Source organism: Pelophylax lessonae, assembly GCF_965119305.1.
Source record: "Pelophylax lessonae genome assembly, chromosome: 1".
In the NCBI taxonomy this organism is placed as follows: Eukaryota; Metazoa; Chordata; class Amphibia; order Anura; family Ranidae; genus Pelophylax; species Pelophylax lessonae.
Genome location: NC_138768.1, coordinates 274,042,922 through 274,060,304, shown reverse-complemented (window position 1 = coordinate 274,060,304; position 17,383 = coordinate 274,042,922).

The window sequence follows — 17,383 nt, the reverse complement described above, 5'->3', positions numbered from 1 at the left end:
TGCCTTTGCCATTATAGGTCTACTTTTTTATGTATGGATATTAAAGTGTCAGCCCTATACTGTTGGCCTGTTACTGCTTACACACCATCTATTGTTATGTAAGTGTGACTAACAATTGGGCATACCGTGACTTATACTGATTTGTATTATTGGTTGACTCCTCCTGTGACCCCCATCCTGGCGGTGCTCTCACTCTTGACTCCTCTCCAGACTCCTCTTTAGAGACTGCAGACATGTTAAAAGAAAAGAGATGGTCAGAGGTTGCAGACATGAAACAAGAGATGGTTAGAGGCTGTGAACATGATATAGGAGATGGTCAAAGGCTGTGAACATGATACAGGAGATGGTCGGAGGCTGCAGACATGGTACAGGAGATGGTCAGAGGCTGCAGACGTGAAAAAAAGAGATGGCCAGAGACTGCAGACATGGTACAGGAGGTGATCAGAGACTGCGGGCATGGTACAGGAGGTGGTCAGAGACTGCAGACATGGTACAGGAAGAGGTCAGAGACTGCAGACATGGCACAGGAGGTGATCAGAGACTACGGACGTGGTAGCAAGAGGTGGTCAGAGACTGGGGACATGGTACAGGAGGTGTTCAGAGACTGCGGACATGGTACAGGAGGTGGTCAGAGACTATGGACATGGTACAGGAGGTGGTCAGAGACTACAGACATGGTACAGTAGGTGGCCAGAGACTACGAACATGGTAAAGGAGGTGGTCAGAGACTGTGGACATGGTACAGGCAGTGGTGTATTTTGGTTTTGTGCTGCCCTAGGCAAGACTAAAATTTGGCACCCCCCCCCCCCACTATGTAAATTTGCCCACACCTTCCTGTTTAATGGATGTGACTCCCTCCAAAATTGAAGAACTACAAGTCCTAGCAAGAACACCTGAGATCTCATGAGAGGGGGTAGGAGAGAAAGAGAAGGGGGTGGGTGAGGGAGGGAGAGAGAGAGAGAGATGGGGTGGGTACAGGAGGGTGAGGGGGATGCTAGATTGAGAGAGAAATGAGGGAGGGGGTGGGATGGAGAGAGAGAGGGGGATGGGTGAGGGAGGGTGTGAGAAGGGGGTGAGAAAGAGAGAGAGAGGGGGTGGGGGAGAGAGAGAGAGGGGGTGGGGGAGAGAGGGGGGGGGCTGGTGGGAGAAAGAGGGAGTGGTGGGGGAGAGAGAGGGGGGATGAGAGAGAGGGAAGGTGAGAGAGGGAGAGGGGGGATGAGAGAGAGAGAGGTGGGATGAGAGAGAGGTGGGGGAAAGGGGTGAGAGAGAGAGGGAGGTGAGAGGGAGGGGGGAGAGAGGGGGAGAGGGAGGGTGGGAGACCCCCTAGTCCTGCCCGCAGTCCCTCCTGTGCCCCCCTGTAAGTGGGTAGGTGTGTGTGATGCACCTACCTCCCACCCGTCCTCATCTGCTTGGCCCTTGGTCAGCCTCTCTTCCTGTTGAGAGGAGGTTCGAGAAGGAGTGCAGGCCCTGGGAGGCTCCAGGGATGCTGCACCCGCTGCTGCATAGGACAGGGTGGCACTGTGGCAGTGCAGGCCTTCTCTCTACCAGGCTCTCAGTTCTAGCCAGCCTCCATTTATTGCGGTATATACAGGCGGTGTATGTCATAGATCGGTAGATCACTAAGATTACGGTGTGCAGCGGGCTTCCTTGGCTCCGGCGTGCGTTCCACCGCTACCGGAAATGACGTCACAAAAGGCGTGGAAACGGAAATTGCGTCGACGCGTTTCGCCTCCCACTGGGCGTTATCACAGACGTATTGAATACTTATACGTAATCTTAGTGATCTACCAATCTATGACATACACCGCCTGTATATACCGCAATAAATGTGAGTTTTTTTACTTGGATTCTTTAATAAATATTTTGTAGCAATATTTCGCTATTGGGATTTTTTTCCTTTTCATATGGTCATATCCTGCCGGGAGTCTATAGGAGACCCCTTAGTGGTCACAACCAAAGACCAAAGGATCATTGCCCGGATTGCATGCCAGACTCTGCTTGTGTGACCCTTACACTATAAGGTTTGGGGGTCCACTTTGTCCGGTAAGTGGGATAACCTAGGGGAGAGGATAAAGTCACCATATCACCACACCATTGCAGCATGTCTTTTCACTTGATTTCCAGCACCTGAGCACTTTATTCTGTTTCAACAACTTTCACTGGCTACTTGCCGAAGCACTGAATCAATAATTTGGACTGTCATTTTTGGACTGTTATTGGAGATTTATTATTTATTATTTTTTATGAACTCTATTTATTTATTCACTTCACGGGGTGTTGTAATTTTACCATAGAGTTTGAATCCTGATATTATTTATATTTATATATATATATTCAGTCACGCTGAGCACTTTATTGTCCATTACACCAAATCTGCGCTGTTTTCTTTGCATTATCATTTACAAAATCCTTTTGATTTTACGCACAGCAGCACTTTTGGAGGCACCTTACACATCACCATAGCGCAGCATTAACCCTTTTTTCACATGTAACTGGCAGTGGCACACTTACTGTGTGCTACTGCCAGTGGTGTCACTAGGGTTTGGGTCACCTGGTGCAGTAAACCATGGTGTCACTCCCCACACCCCCCCCAAAAAAAAAATGTTTCCCTGTTTTCTGAAAGCGCGCCAAAGATGCAGCATGCAGGACTTTTGGTGCACTTTCAGAAAATGCTGAAGAAAAACGCACAACCTGAAAAATCTATAGGACTGCAGTAATAACTGCGAGTAAAATGTATGAAGACCCCCTTTACATTACACAACCCCCGTACCCCTGGACCCCTTCACAGCCCCCGTACCCATAGACCTCTTTATATTACACAGCCCCCATCCCCCCATCGAACCCTTTACATTACACAGCCCCCATCCCCCCCATGGAACCCTTTACATTACGCAGTCCCCGCTCCCCAATAGAACCCCTTACATTATAAAGCCCCCCCATAGAACCCTTTACATTATACAGCTCGTGCCCCCCAAATAGAACCCTTTACATTACACAGTTCCTGCCTCCCCCCAATGGAACCCTTTACATTACACAGCCCCCCAATAGAACCCTTTACATATACACAGCCCCCCCAATAGAACTCTTTACATTACACAGCCCCCACCCCCCCATAGAACCCTTTACATTATACAGCCCCCCCATAGAACCCCTTTACATTACACAGCCCCCCCAATAGAACCCCTTTACAATACAAAGCCCCCGCAAATAGAACCCCTTTACAGTACAACCCCCCCCCCATAGAACCCCTTTACAACACAGACCCCCCCCCAATAGAATCCCTTTATAATACAAAGCCCCCACCAATAGAACCCCTTTACAATACAAAACCCCCGCCAATAGAACCCCTTTACAATAAACCCTCCCCCCCCAATAGAACCCCTTTACAATAAAAAGCCCCCTCATAGAACCCCTTTACAATACAGCCCCCCCCCAATAGAACCCCTTTACAATACACCCCCCCCCCAATAGAACCCCTTTACAATGCAGATCCCCCCAATAGAATCCCTTTACAATACAAAGCCCCTGCCAATAGAACCCCCCTTACAATACAAAGCCCCCCCCCATAGAACCCCTTTACAATACAACCCCCCCAATAGAACCCCTTTACAATGCAGACCCCCTAATAGAACCTCTTTACAATGCAGACCCCCCCAAAAAAAAAGAATAGAACCCCTTACAAAACAAAGCCCCCGCCAATAGAACTCTAAAATGCAGAACCCCCAATAGAACCCCTTTACAACGCAGAAGCCCCTTGCAATGCATGCGCCCCTCCTGCCTTTGAGCAGAGGAGGAGGAACTGTTTAAAGCAGAGCATGGGAGAGAGACTCACCGTCACACTCACGAGTCCTGAATACACAGCGGTCAGCGGGAACTGCCGAAGTTAACTGTGCTAGTTAATGAACAGGTGATTGGTTGATAGGCGGTCCTAGCAACCAATCGCCTTCTCATTAACCAGCACAGTTAACTCCGGCAGCGCCCGCTGTGTATTCAGGGCTCGTGAGTGACGGTGAGTCTCTCTCCTATGCTTTGCTTTAAACAGTTCATCCTCCTCCATGTTCCTGTGTCAGCAAGCACAGCCAGCGGCGGAGGCAGTGCGGCGGCCGGCCCCAGGTGTCACCCTGGTGCTTCCTGACACCCCCCTAATGTGTGTGTAGCACTCGGGGAGGACCGCCGCCCCCCCCCACCTGTTGGTACGCCACTAATGTGTCGTTAAACCGCCGGCCCATAGCCATCTGTTTTTACGGGCACTGCTGCCTTTAACAGGCATTTATGGGCAGCCCGAAAATGGGCTGAAATATATGATCTGCCCTTAAAATAACGGGCGGTTGGCAACACTGATGTTAGCTTATGTCCATGCACACATAGGTGTTTAGAGGCATTAAAAACCCACTGCCAGCCAGTACAGGAGCAGCAGTGTTGTGGCAGAAAATAAGCGTGCGTTAACACTAGGCACGTCAAGCGTTTAAGTGTTACAGTATCTCACAACACTGAAGAAATTACACTTTGTTACAATCTAAAGTAGTGAATGTACAGCTTGTATAACAGTATAAATTTGCTGTCCCTTCAAAAAAACTCAACACAGCCAATAATGTCTAAACCACTGGCAACAAAAGTGAGTATTCTAGTGAAAATGTCCAAATTGGGCCAAATTAGCCATTTTCCCTCCCTGGTGTCATGTGACTCGTTAGTGTTACAACTTACAAGGTCTCAGGTATGAATGGGGAGCAGATGTGTTAAATTTGGTTTTATTGCTCTCACTCTCTCATACTCTCTGTCTCTCTCTCTCATACTGGTCACTGGAAGTTCAACATGGCACCTCATGGCAAAGAACTTTCTGAGGATCTGAAAAAAAGAATTGTTGCTCTACATAAAGATGGCCTAGGCTTTAAGAAGATTGTCAAGGCCCTGAAATCACTAGGGAACCGGTAAGTGAGAACTACAAGTCCTAGCAAGAACACCTGAGATCTCATGAGAGGGGGTAGGAGAGAAAGAGAAGGGGGTGGGTGAGGGAGGGAGAGAGAGAGAGAGATGGGGTGGGTACAGGAGGGTGAGGGGGATGCTAGATTGAGAGAGAAATGAGGGAGGGGGTGGGATGGAGAGAGAGAGGGGGATGGGTGAGGGAGGGTGTGAGAAGGGGGTGAGAAAGAGAGAGAGAGGGGGTGGGGGAGAGAGAGAGAGGGGGTGGGGGAGAGAGGGGGGGGGCTGGTGGGAGAAAGAGGGAGTGGTGGGGGAGAGAGAGGGGGGATGAGAGAGAGGGAAGGTGAGAGAGGGAGAGGGGGGATGAGAGAGAGAGAGGTGGGATGAGAGAGAGGTGGGGGAAAGGGGTGAGAGAGAGAGGGAGGTGAGAGGGAGGGGGGAGAGAGGGGGAGAGGGAGGGTGGGAGACCCCCTAGTCCTGCCCGCAGTCCCTCCTGTGCCCCCCTGTAAGTGGGTAGGTGTGTGTGATGCACCTACCTCCCACCCGTCCTCATCTGCTTGGCCCTTGGTCAGCCTCTCTTCCTGTTGAGAGGAGGTTCGAGAAGGAGTGCAGGCCCTGGGAGGCTCCAGGGATGCTGCACCCGCTGCTGCATAGGACAGGGTGGCACTGTGGCAGTGCAGGCCTTCTCTCTACCAGGCTCTCAGTTCTAGCCAGCCTCCATTTATTGCGGTATATACAGGCGGTGTATGTCATAGATCGGTAGATCACTAAGATTACGGTGTGCAGCGGGCTTCCTTGGCTCCGGCGTGCGTTCCACCGCTACCGGAAATGACGTCACAAAAGGCGTGGAAACGGAAATTGCGTCGACGCGTTTCGCCTCCCACTGGGCGTTATCACAGACGTATTGAATACTTATACGTAATCTTAGTGATCTACCAATCTATGACATACACCGCCTGTATATACCGCAATAAATGTGAGTTTTTTTACTTGGATTCTTTAATAAATATTTTGTAGCAATATTTCGCTATTGGGATTTTTTTCCTTTTCATATGGTCATATCCTGCCGGGAGTCTATAGGAGACCCCTTAGTGGTCACAACCAAAGACCAAAGGATCATTGCCCGGATTGCATGCCAGACTCTGCTTGTGTGACCCTTACACTATAAGGTTTGGGGGTCCACTTTGTCCGGTAAGTGGGATAACCTAGGGGAGAGGATAAAGTCACCATATCACCACACCATTGCAGCATGTCTTTTCACTTGATTTCCAGCACCTGAGCACTTTATTCTGTTTCAACAACTTTCACTGGCTACTTGCCGAAGCACTGAATCAATAATTTGGACTGTCATTTTTGGACTGTTATTGGAGATTTATTATTTATTATTTTTTATGAACTCTATTTATTTATTCACTTCACGGGGTGTTGTAATTTTACCATAGAGTTTGAATCCTGATATTATTTATATTTATATATATATATTCAGTCACGCTGAGCACTTTATTGTCCATTACACCAAATCTGCGCTGTTTTCTTTGCATTATCATTTACAAAATCCTTTTGATTTTACGCACAGCAGCACTTTTGGAGGCACCTTACACATCACCATAGCGCAGCATTAACCCTTTTTTCACATGTAACTGGCAGTGGCACACTTACTGTGTGCTACTGCCAGTGGTGTCACTAGGGTTTGGGTCACCTGGTGCAGTAAACCATGGTGTCACTCCCCACACCCCCCCCAAAAAAAAAATGTTTCCCTGTTTTCTGAAAGCGCGCCAAAGATGCAGCATGCAGGACTTTTGGTGCACTTTCAGAAAATGCTGAAGAAAAACGCACAACCTGAAAAATCTATAGGACTGCAGTAATAACTGCGAGTAAAATGTATGAAGACCCCCTTTACATTACACAACCCCCGTACCCCTGGACCCCTTCACAGCCCCCGTACCCATAGACCTCTTTATATTACACAGCCCCCATCCCCCCATCGAACCCTTTACATTACACAGCCCCCATCCCCCCCATGGAACCCTTTACATTACGCAGTCCCCGCTCCCCAATAGAACCCCTTACATTATAAAGCCCCCCCATAGAACCCTTTACATTATACAGCTCGTGCCCCCCAAATAGAACCCTTTACATTACACAGTTCCTGCCTCCCCCCAATGGAACCCTTTACATTACACAGCCCCCCAATAGAACCCTTTACATATACACAGCCCCCCCAATAGAACTCTTTACATTACACAGCCCCCACCCCCCCATAGAACCCTTTACATTATACAGCCCCCCCATAGAACCCCTTTACATTACACAGCCCCCCCAATAGAACCCCTTTACAATACAAAGCCCCCGCAAATAGAACCCCTTTACAGTACAACCCCCCCCCCATAGAACCCCTTTACAACACAGACCCCCCCCCAATAGAATCCCTTTATAATACAAAGCCCCCACCAATAGAACCCCTTTACAATACAAAACCCCCGCCAATAGAACCCCTTTACAATAAACCCTCCCCCCCCAATAGAACCCCTTTACAATAAAAAGCCCCCTCATAGAACCCCTTTACAATACAGCCCCCCCCCAATAGAACCCCTTTACAATACACCCCCCCCCCAATAGAACCCCTTTACAATGCAGATCCCCCCAATAGAATCCCTTTACAATACAAAGCCCCTGCCAATAGAACCCCCCTTACAATACAAAGCCCCCCCCCATAGAACCCCTTTACAATACAACCCCCCCAATAGAACCCCTTTACAATGCAGACCCCCTAATAGAACCTCTTTACAATGCAGACCCCCCCAAAAAAAAAGAATAGAACCCCTTACAAAACAAAGCCCCCGCCAATAGAACTCTAAAATGCAGAACCCCCAATAGAACCCCTTTACAACGCAGAAGCCCCTTGCAATGCATGCGCCCCTCCTGCCTTTGAGCAGAGGAGGAGGAACTGTTTAAAGCAGAGCATGGGAGAGAGACTCACCGTCACACTCACGAGTCCTGAATACACAGCGGTCAGCGGGAACTGCCGAAGTTAACTGTGCTAGTTAATGAACAGGTGATTGGTTGATAGGCGGTCCTAGCAACCAATCGCCTTCTCATTAACCAGCACAGTTAACTCCGGCAGCGCCCGCTGTGTATTCAGGGCTCGTGAGTGACGGTGAGTCTCTCTCCTATGCTTTGCTTTAAACAGTTCATCCTCCTCCATGTTCCTGTGTCAGCAAGCACAGCCAGCGGCGGAGGCAGTGCGGCGGCCGGCCCCAGGTGTCACCCTGGTGCTTCCTGACACCCCCCTAATGTGTGTGTAGCACTCGGGGAGGACCGCCGCCCCCCCCCACCTGTTGGTACGCCACTAATGTGTCGTTAAACCGCCGGCCCATAGCCATCTGTTTTTACGGGCACTGCTGCCTTTAACAGGCATTTATGGGCAGCCCGAAAATGGGCTGAAATATATGATCTGCCCTTAAAATAACGGGCGGTTGGCAACACTGATGTTAGCTTATGTCCATGCACACATAGGTGTTTAGAGGCATTAAAAACCCACTGCCAGCCAGTACAGGAGCAGCAGTGTTGTGGCAGAAAATAAGCGTGCGTTAACACTAGGCACGTCAAGCGTTTAAGTGTTACAGTATCTCACAACACTGAAGAAATTACACTTTGTTACAATCTAAAGTAGTGAATGTACAGCTTGTATAACAGTATAAATTTGCTGTCCCTTCAAAAAAACTCAACACAGCCAATAATGTCTAAACCACTGGCAACAAAAGTGAGTATTCTAGTGAAAATGTCCAAATTGGGCCAAATTAGCCATTTTCCCTCCCTGGTGTCATGTGACTCGTTAGTGTTACAACTTACAAGGTCTCAGGTATGAATGGGGAGCAGATGTGTTAAATTTGGTTTTATTGCTCTCACTCTCTCATACTCTCTGTCTCTCTCTCTCATACTGGTCACTGGAAGTTCAACATGGCACCTCATGGCAAAGAACTTTCTGAGGATCTGAAAAAAAGAATTGTTGCTCTACATAAAGATGGCCTAGGCTTTAAGAAGATTGTCAAGGCCCTGAAAATTAACTGGATAAGAAGATGAAAGTATGCGTTGGTCATGGTGTGCAGGGCCGGCCCTACCATGGGTCCTGGTGGGACCATGGGACCCAGGCGGCACTTAGAGAGGGGCAGCCCCCGGCCGCCTCTTCGGCTCATACTCGAGTCAAAAAAAAAAAAGGTCCGCGGCCGGCCCAACATTTACACTGCGCATGCGCTGCTCGGTAAAGCCCGTACACGTTCGGCTATTTCCGGGAGTAGCCGAACATGTACGGGCTTTCCCGAGCGACGGCGGCGCATGCGCAGTGACGTGTTGGTGCCAGGCGGCGCCATTTTTAAATCTAAAGCCTCAGGAACCGGTAAGTGAGACTTCTCCACAGCCACACTACCTGCCATTATGCGGGGCTGCGGGCATACTACAGAAGATGCAGTGCTGTGGGCATTTTACATGCCCGCAGCACTGCATTTCCTGTAGAATGCCCGCAGCTCCGCATTCTCTTGTACCATGCCCGCAGCCCCGCATTCTCTTGTACCATGCCCGCAGCCCCGCATTCTCCTGCCATGTGCCCGCAGCTCCGCAATCTCCTGCCCTGTGCCCACAGCCCCGCATTCTCCTGCCCTGTGCCTGCAGCCTCGCATTCTCTTGTACCATGCCCCCAGCCCCACATTCTCCTGCCCTGTGCCTGCAGCCCCGCATTCTCCTGCCCTGTGCCCACAGCCCCGCATTCTCCTGTACCGTGCCCGCAGCCCCGCATTATCCTGTACCATGCCCGCAGCCCCGCATTCTCCTGCCCCATGCCCACAGCCCCGCATTCTCCTGCCCCATGCCCACAGCCCTGCATTCTCCTGTACCATGCCCACAGCCCCGCATTCTACTGTACAATGCCCACAGCCCCACATTCTCCTGTACCATGCTCGCAGCCCTGCATTCTCCTGTACCATGCTCGCAGCCCTGCATTCTCCTGTACCATGCCTGCAGCCCTGCATTCTCCTGCACCATGCTCGCAGCCCTGCATTTTCCTGTACCATGCTCGCAGCCCTGCATTCTCCTGTACCATGCCCGCAGCCCTGCATTTTCCTGTACCATGCTCGCAGCCCTGCATTCTTCTGTATTATGCCCGCAGCACTGCATTCTCCTGTACCATGCCCGCAGCACTGCAGGGCACTGTGGCACTATAGACAGGAGAAAGCCTGGTGCGCTCATCTGCCCAGTGTCTACCGCTCTGTCATTCTGCTGCTGTCACTCCGTACACACTCACACCCCTCTGACTCATAGTCCTATAGAATGTGGGGGCCTTTTGGAGGGCGTGAATCTTTTTTTTTTTTTGGGGGGGGGGGGGGGGCAGCATTTCATTCTTGGACCCAGGCAGCACAATGTCTTGGGCCAGCCCTGGGCGCGTGGGTCTATTTAGGTGAGCGTTGAGATCTTATACTATTAGTGTAATATACTATCAGATATGTCTGTAACGTGTATAGCCTTTTGATCTGATATATATTGTGACAATAAAGATTTCCCCCAAAACAGTGATACCAGTGTATAAATATAAGTAGTGCTCAAACCATATATAATATTGCTTATAAATATAAAATTATAAAGTAGTAAAATTGAAAACCAACAATGGTAAAAAAAAATTCTATCACAATATATGTGTAAACTTGGTGACTGTTGTGATAGCTAATAACACAATTAGTGACTGTAGTGATTAATAAAATATATAATCAATGTGCTGAATAATAGTATCAATAAAATTGTATCTCTAACAGGAAAATTAATAATTCACAAAATTAATGTGCAACCGGTGATAATAGTCCGTGCAATAGTAACTTAAATAGAATAAAATCTTCAGTGTAATTGTGCTTTAATTTGTGCTCTTGTAAGATAGGCAATCTTTACTTCTTACCAGATAGCTTTAGGTCTCAAAGACCTAGATCACTTTTGATCCCTTTAAAGGATGGATCAGTCCTGCACCAAAATCCTCCACATCAGAATAAAGGCAGGTCTCTCAGTAGGGCTAGAAGATGGTATACCCAGGATTTATTTACCCTCTTTCTCCTTAATCAGAGCCTTAGGATGGGAGTCTCAGGCAGGTGTATATAAAAAATATATTGGGAAGCCAAAATATAGTGTAATACCGTTTTTTATTATAGTGATAAAATAAAATAAAAAATGGTTGCTTACAATCAATAGTGCCCTCCTGGCACTAGGTGAATACGCTGTATGTAATTAAGGGATCTGTGATGGCTGGATGGTGTCACTCTGTATATAAGAAAGTTGCATACACAGCCCTTGTAGCGTGGCATCGGCCGGTGTGCGTTCCAGACAGGGCGGAAGTGACGTCGTTGGTTTATGGTGTTTCCGGGTTTACTGTAGACAACAATGCATTTCGCTTCATCAGGAAGTTATTAGCTGTAGCTGTCAGAGCCGTACTTTGCTTCTACTAAGCTCAGGCCTAGAGTTATCCTAAATCTGACTAATGAGATTATATCCTATGTCAGAGAGCCCCCTTAAAGAACTATGGCAAGTAAGGTTTCTACTCTAGCAAGGCCTTGCAGATTCTTCGCCGGCAGTTGGAGCTCTTTATCACTCTTCTATGTGATATTTGTAATCCAGGTGTAATGGTGTTTATAAGGTGACGATGAAGAAAAAGGTGCGCGAACCAATATAAATATGTGTAAAAGCAGCACTTTGATGAAAATAAATATGTGAAAAAAATGTAACTTGAGAATTACGAAACTGCGCTAATACTTAACAGTTAAACAATTAAACAATAACAAATTGTCCATATGTGAAGATGAAAAATCCAAATAAAAAGTGAAAGTCTATTCCATCTGGAAGGGAGTGTTCCCAAGGTGATAGGTGCAGAAAGACCAACTTATGGATGATAGGTGAATTAACCTCTTACCAAAAAATAATCCAAAAAGCGTGACTTTAAACAGAACTGCAATCTATAAGTGACACCCAGTGATGTGAATGGACTCTTACCACAATAGAGAGAGAATGGAGCGTATACTGGGGTACCAAGGAATCCAGTCAAACAGCCAAGGTTGATGGGATATCCAGTGGGAGGGATGGATCGACAGAGCTTCCCGGTATCTTTTTAGGGGTCTGAGGGCTTCCGCAGGTAGGAATACCAGCAAGAGGACCGCAATAAAGAAGAGGAAGGGACTGATAGTGCATTACCCACAGTTTATTGAATAAATAACGGTAAAAACACTTACAGACATCCGATGTGGTATACAGCAAATGCTCACAAAAAAGTCGCGGTCGCCTGCAGTGCGATCCGGGACCTATAGCAGCACGGCTGGCTCCCTCCGACGCGTTGATGAGTCGGCTTCTGGGATTGGAGCTGGAAGCCGCGCTGCTTTCTCTCTCCTTAAATGGCTTTACAATGGAGACTTCCGGGACAGCCACGGCGGGGACCCGGAAGTGCGAGGACGCACTTCCAGTATTTTCTCTACGTCTACCAGCGGTCATCTCAATACTAAGATACACTTCCTGTGACACCGATGTTAACCCGGAAGCAAAAATAACTATCTTTCCGGTGTATTAATGTATTGCTAAAAGGGAGCAACATAAGAAGTGTTCTTGTATATGGCAACACTGAGAGGCTCTTAGAAAAAAGTAAAGATAGGAGCCTCCCACACGGTCTCCAATCCTTTTCTGGATAGGGTGGGTACACCGGGCTCCCCACCCTACCCGGATAGAGCCACGCGCTTCCATAGATTGTTGACCAGCTGTCACCTCTATGACTCGTGGAGGTGTTTACATCCCACTGCACGGGCCTACTCGTGCTTCTCCATGTCCCACTCCACCATGTCTAGGATTGATGGTGTATGGATCTCCCAGGCCCTTCTGCCCAGGCTTCTGGGTACCCGTTTTGGCCCGAGACTGCTATCGGACCACGCCCCGTACATGGCTACTCTGTCCCCGCTTACCGCCCCTCCTCAGAGACATTGGCGCTTAAATCCCTTTTGGCTCAAGACTATTCCGGACATTGACTCCTTGACGACAGAATGGGACTTTTTTTTCAGCTCCAACTCTGACACTGCTTCCGCGTTGACGGTGTGGGAGGCCTTCAAGGGCCATGCACGTTTACTTTTGACGTCGCGTATAGCTCGACATGGCAGGGCGTCGCGGACCGACCTACTTGCTGCTGAACGTCAATTGGCTGAACTGGAGGCTGAATATGCCGACTCTCCGACGCCGGACGCACTTTCCCAACTCAAACTACGGTCTAGGGCTCTGGACCATATGTTCCAGGAACGGGCTAATCATAAATTATTTTTCAGCCGGCAACGCATTTTTGAGCATGGTGAGCGGTCGGGCAAATTGCTTGCCTATTTGGCACATATGGATGATAGACCGCCCGTGGTGATTACGCTTCACCCCTCGGTGCTGGGGGACTCCTCGGATCCTGCGGCTGTGGCGGAGCTGTTTGCTTCGTACTTTAGTGAGGTTTATTCCTCTAAGGTGGATTATGATCCGATGGATCTGGCCGGTTTGCTGGACACCCTGGAGTTCCCTACGCTGGCCCTACCATGGGTCCTGGTGGGACCATGGGACCCAGGCGGCACTTAGAGAGGGGCAGCCCCCGGCCGCCTCTTCGGCTCATACTCTAGTCAAAAAAAAAAAAGGTCAGCGGCCGGCCCAACATTTACACTGCGCATGCGCCGCTCGGTAAAGCCCGTACACGTTCGGCTATTTCCGGGAGTAGCCGAACATGTACGGGCTTTCCCGAGCGACGGCGGCGCATGCGCAGTGACGTGTTGGTGCCAGGCGGCGCCATTTTTAAATCTAAAGCCTCAGGAACCGGTAAGTGAGACTTCTCCACAGCCACACTACCTGCCATTATGCGGGGCTGCGGGCATACTACAGAAGATGCAGTGCTGTGGGCATTTTACATGCCCGCAGCACTGCATTTCCTGTAGAATGCCCGCAGCTCCGCATTCTCTTGTACCATGCCCGCAGCCCCGCATTCTCTTGTACCATGCCCGCAGCCCCGCATTCTCCTGCCATGTGCCCGCAGCTCCGCAATCTCCTGCCCTGTGCCCACAGCCCCGCATTCTCCTGCCCTGTGCCTGCAGCCTCGCATTCTCTTGTACCATGCCCCCAGCCCCACATTCTCCTGCCCTGTGCCTGCAGCCCCGCATTCTCCTGCCCTGTGCCCACAGCCCCGCATTCTCCTGTACCGTGCCCGCAGCCCCGCATTATCCTGTACCATGCCCGCAGCCCCGCATTCTCCTGCCCCATGCCCACAGCCCCGCATTCTCCTGCCCCATGCCCACAGCCCTGCATTCTCCTGTACCATGCCCACAGCCCCGCATTCTACTGTACAATGCCCACAGCCCCACATTCTACTGTACCATGCCCGCAGCCCTGCATTCTCCTGTACCATGCTCGCAGCCCTGCATTCTCCTGTACCATGCCTGCAGCCCTGCATTCTCCTGCACCATGCTCGCAGCCCTGCATTTTCCTGTACCATGCTCGCAGCCCTGCATTCTCCTGTACCATGCCCGCAGCCCTGCATTTTCCTGTACCATGCTCGCAGCCCTGCATTCTTCTGTATTATGCCCGCAGCACTGCATTCTCCTGTACCATGCCCGCAGCACTGCAGGGCACTGTGGCACTATAGACAGGAGAGAGCCTGGTGCGCTCATCTGCCCAGTGTCTACCGCTCTGTCATTCTGCTGCTGTCACTCCGTACACACTCACACCCCTCTGACTGCTTTCATAGTCCTATAGAATGTGGGGGCCTTTTGGAGGGCGTGAATCTTTTTTTTTTGGGGGGGGGGGGGGGCAGCATTTCATTCTTGGACCCAGGCAGCACAATGTCTTGGGCCAGCCCTGGGCGCGTGGGTCTATTTAGGTGAGCGTTGAGATCTTATACTATTAGTGTAATATACTATCAGATATGTCTGTAACGTGTATAGCCTTTTGATCTGATATATATTGTGACAATAAAGATTTCCCCCAAAACAGTGATACCAGTGTATAAATATAAGTAGTGCTCAAACCATATATAATATTGCTTATAAATATAAAATTATAAAGTAGTAAAATTGAAAACCAACAATGGTAAAAAAAAATTCTATCACAATATATGTGTAAACTTGGTGACTGTTGTGATAGCTAATAACACAATTAGTGACTGTAGTGATTAATAAAATATATAATCAATGTGCTGAATAATAGTATCAATAAAATTGTATCTCTAACAGGAAAATTAATAATTCACAAAATTAATGTGCAACCGGTGATAATAGTCCGTGCAATAGTAACTTAAATAGAATAAAATCTTCAGTGTAATTGTGCTTTAATTTGTGCTCTTGTAAGATAGGCAATCTTTACTTCTTACCAGATAGCTTTAGGTCTCAAAGACCTAGATCACTTTTGATCCCTTTAAAGGATGGATCAGTCCTGCACCAAAATCCTCCACATCAGAATAAAGGCAGGTCTCTCAGTAGGGCTAGAAGATGGTATACCCAGGATTTATTTACCCTCTTTCTCCTTAATCAGAGCCTTAGGATGGGGGTCTCAGGCAGGTGTATATAAAAAATATATTGGGAAGCCAAAATATAGTGTAATACCGTTTTTTATTATAGTGATAAAATAAAATAAAAAATGGTTGCTTACAATCAATAGTGCCCTCCTGGCACTAGGTGAATACGCTGTATGTAATTAAGGGATCTGTGATGGCTGGATGGTGTCACTCTGTATATAAGAAAGTTGCATACACAGCCCTTGTAGCGTGGCATCGGCCGGTGTGCGTTCCAGACAGGGCGGAAGTGACGTCGTTGGTTTATGGTGTTTCCGGGTTTACTGTAGACAACAATGCATTTCGCTTCATCAGGAAGTTATTAGCTGTAGCTGTCAGAGCCGTACTTTGCTTCTACTAAGCTCAGGCCTAGAGTTATCCTAAATCTGACTAATGAGATTATATCCTATGTCAGAGAGCCCCCTTAAAGAACTATGGCAAGTAAGGTTTCTACTCTAGCAAGGCCTTGCAGATTCTTCGCCGGCAGTTGGAGCTCTTTATCACTCTTCTATGTGATATTTGTAATCCAGGTGTAATGGTGTTTATAAGGTGACGATGAAGAAAAAGGTGCGCGAACCAATATAAATATGTGTAAAAGCAGCACTTTGATGAAAATAAATATGTGAAAAAAATGTAACTTGAGAATTACGAAACTGCACTAATACTTAACAGTTAAACAATTAAACAATAACAAATTGTCCATAAGTGAAGATGAAAAATCCAAATAAAAAGTGAAAGTCTATTCCATCTGGAAGGGAGTGTTCCCAAGGTGATAGGTGCAGAAAGACCAACTTATGGATGATAGGTGAATTAACCTCTTACCAAAAAATAATCCAAAAAGCGTGACTTTAAACAGAACTGCAATCTATAAGTGACACCCAGTGATGTGAATGGACTCTTACCACAATAGAGAGAGAATGGAGCGTATACTGGGGTACCAAGGAATCCAGTCAAACAGCCAAGGTTGATGGGATATCCAGTGGGAGGGATGGATCGACAGAGCTTCCCGGTATCTTTTTAGGGGTCTGAGGGCTTCCGCAGGTAGGAATACCAGCAAGAGGACCGCAATAAAGAAGAGGAAGGGACTGATAGTGCATTACCCACAGTTTATTGAATAAATAACGGTAAAAACACTTACAGACATCCGATGTGGTATACAGCAAATGCTCACAAAAAAGTCGCGGTCGCCTGCAGTGCGATCCGGGACCTATAGCAGCACGGCTGGCTCCCTCCGACGCGTTGATGAGTCGGCTTCTGGGATTGGAGCTGGAAGCCGCGCTGCTTTCTCTCTCCTTAAATGGCTTTACAATGGAGACTTCCGGGACAGCCACGGCGGGGACCCGGAAGTGCGAGGACGCACTTCCAGTATTTTCTCTACGTCTACCAGCGGTCATCTCAATACTAAGATACACTTCCTGTGACACCGATGTTAACCCGGAAGCAAAAATAACTATCTTTCCGGTGTATTAATGTATTGCTAAAAGGGAGCAACATAAGAAGTGTTCTTGTATATGGCAACACCGAGAGGCTCTTAGAAAAAAGTAAAGATAGGAGCCTCCCACACGGTCTCCAATCCTTTTCTGGATAGGGTGGGTGCACCGGGCTCCCCACCCTACCCGGATAGAGCCACGCGCTTCCATAGATTGTTGACCAGCTGTCACCTCTATGACTCGTGGAGGTGTTTACATCCCACTGCACGGGCCTACTCGTGCTTCTCCATGTCCCACTCCACCATGTCTAGGATTGATGGTGTATGGATCTCCCAGGCCCTTCTGCCCAGGCTTCTGGGTACCCGTTTTGGCCCGAGACTGCTATCGGACCACGCCCCGTACATGGCTACTCTGTCCCCGCTTACCGCCCCTCCTCAGAGACATTGGCGCTTAAATCCCT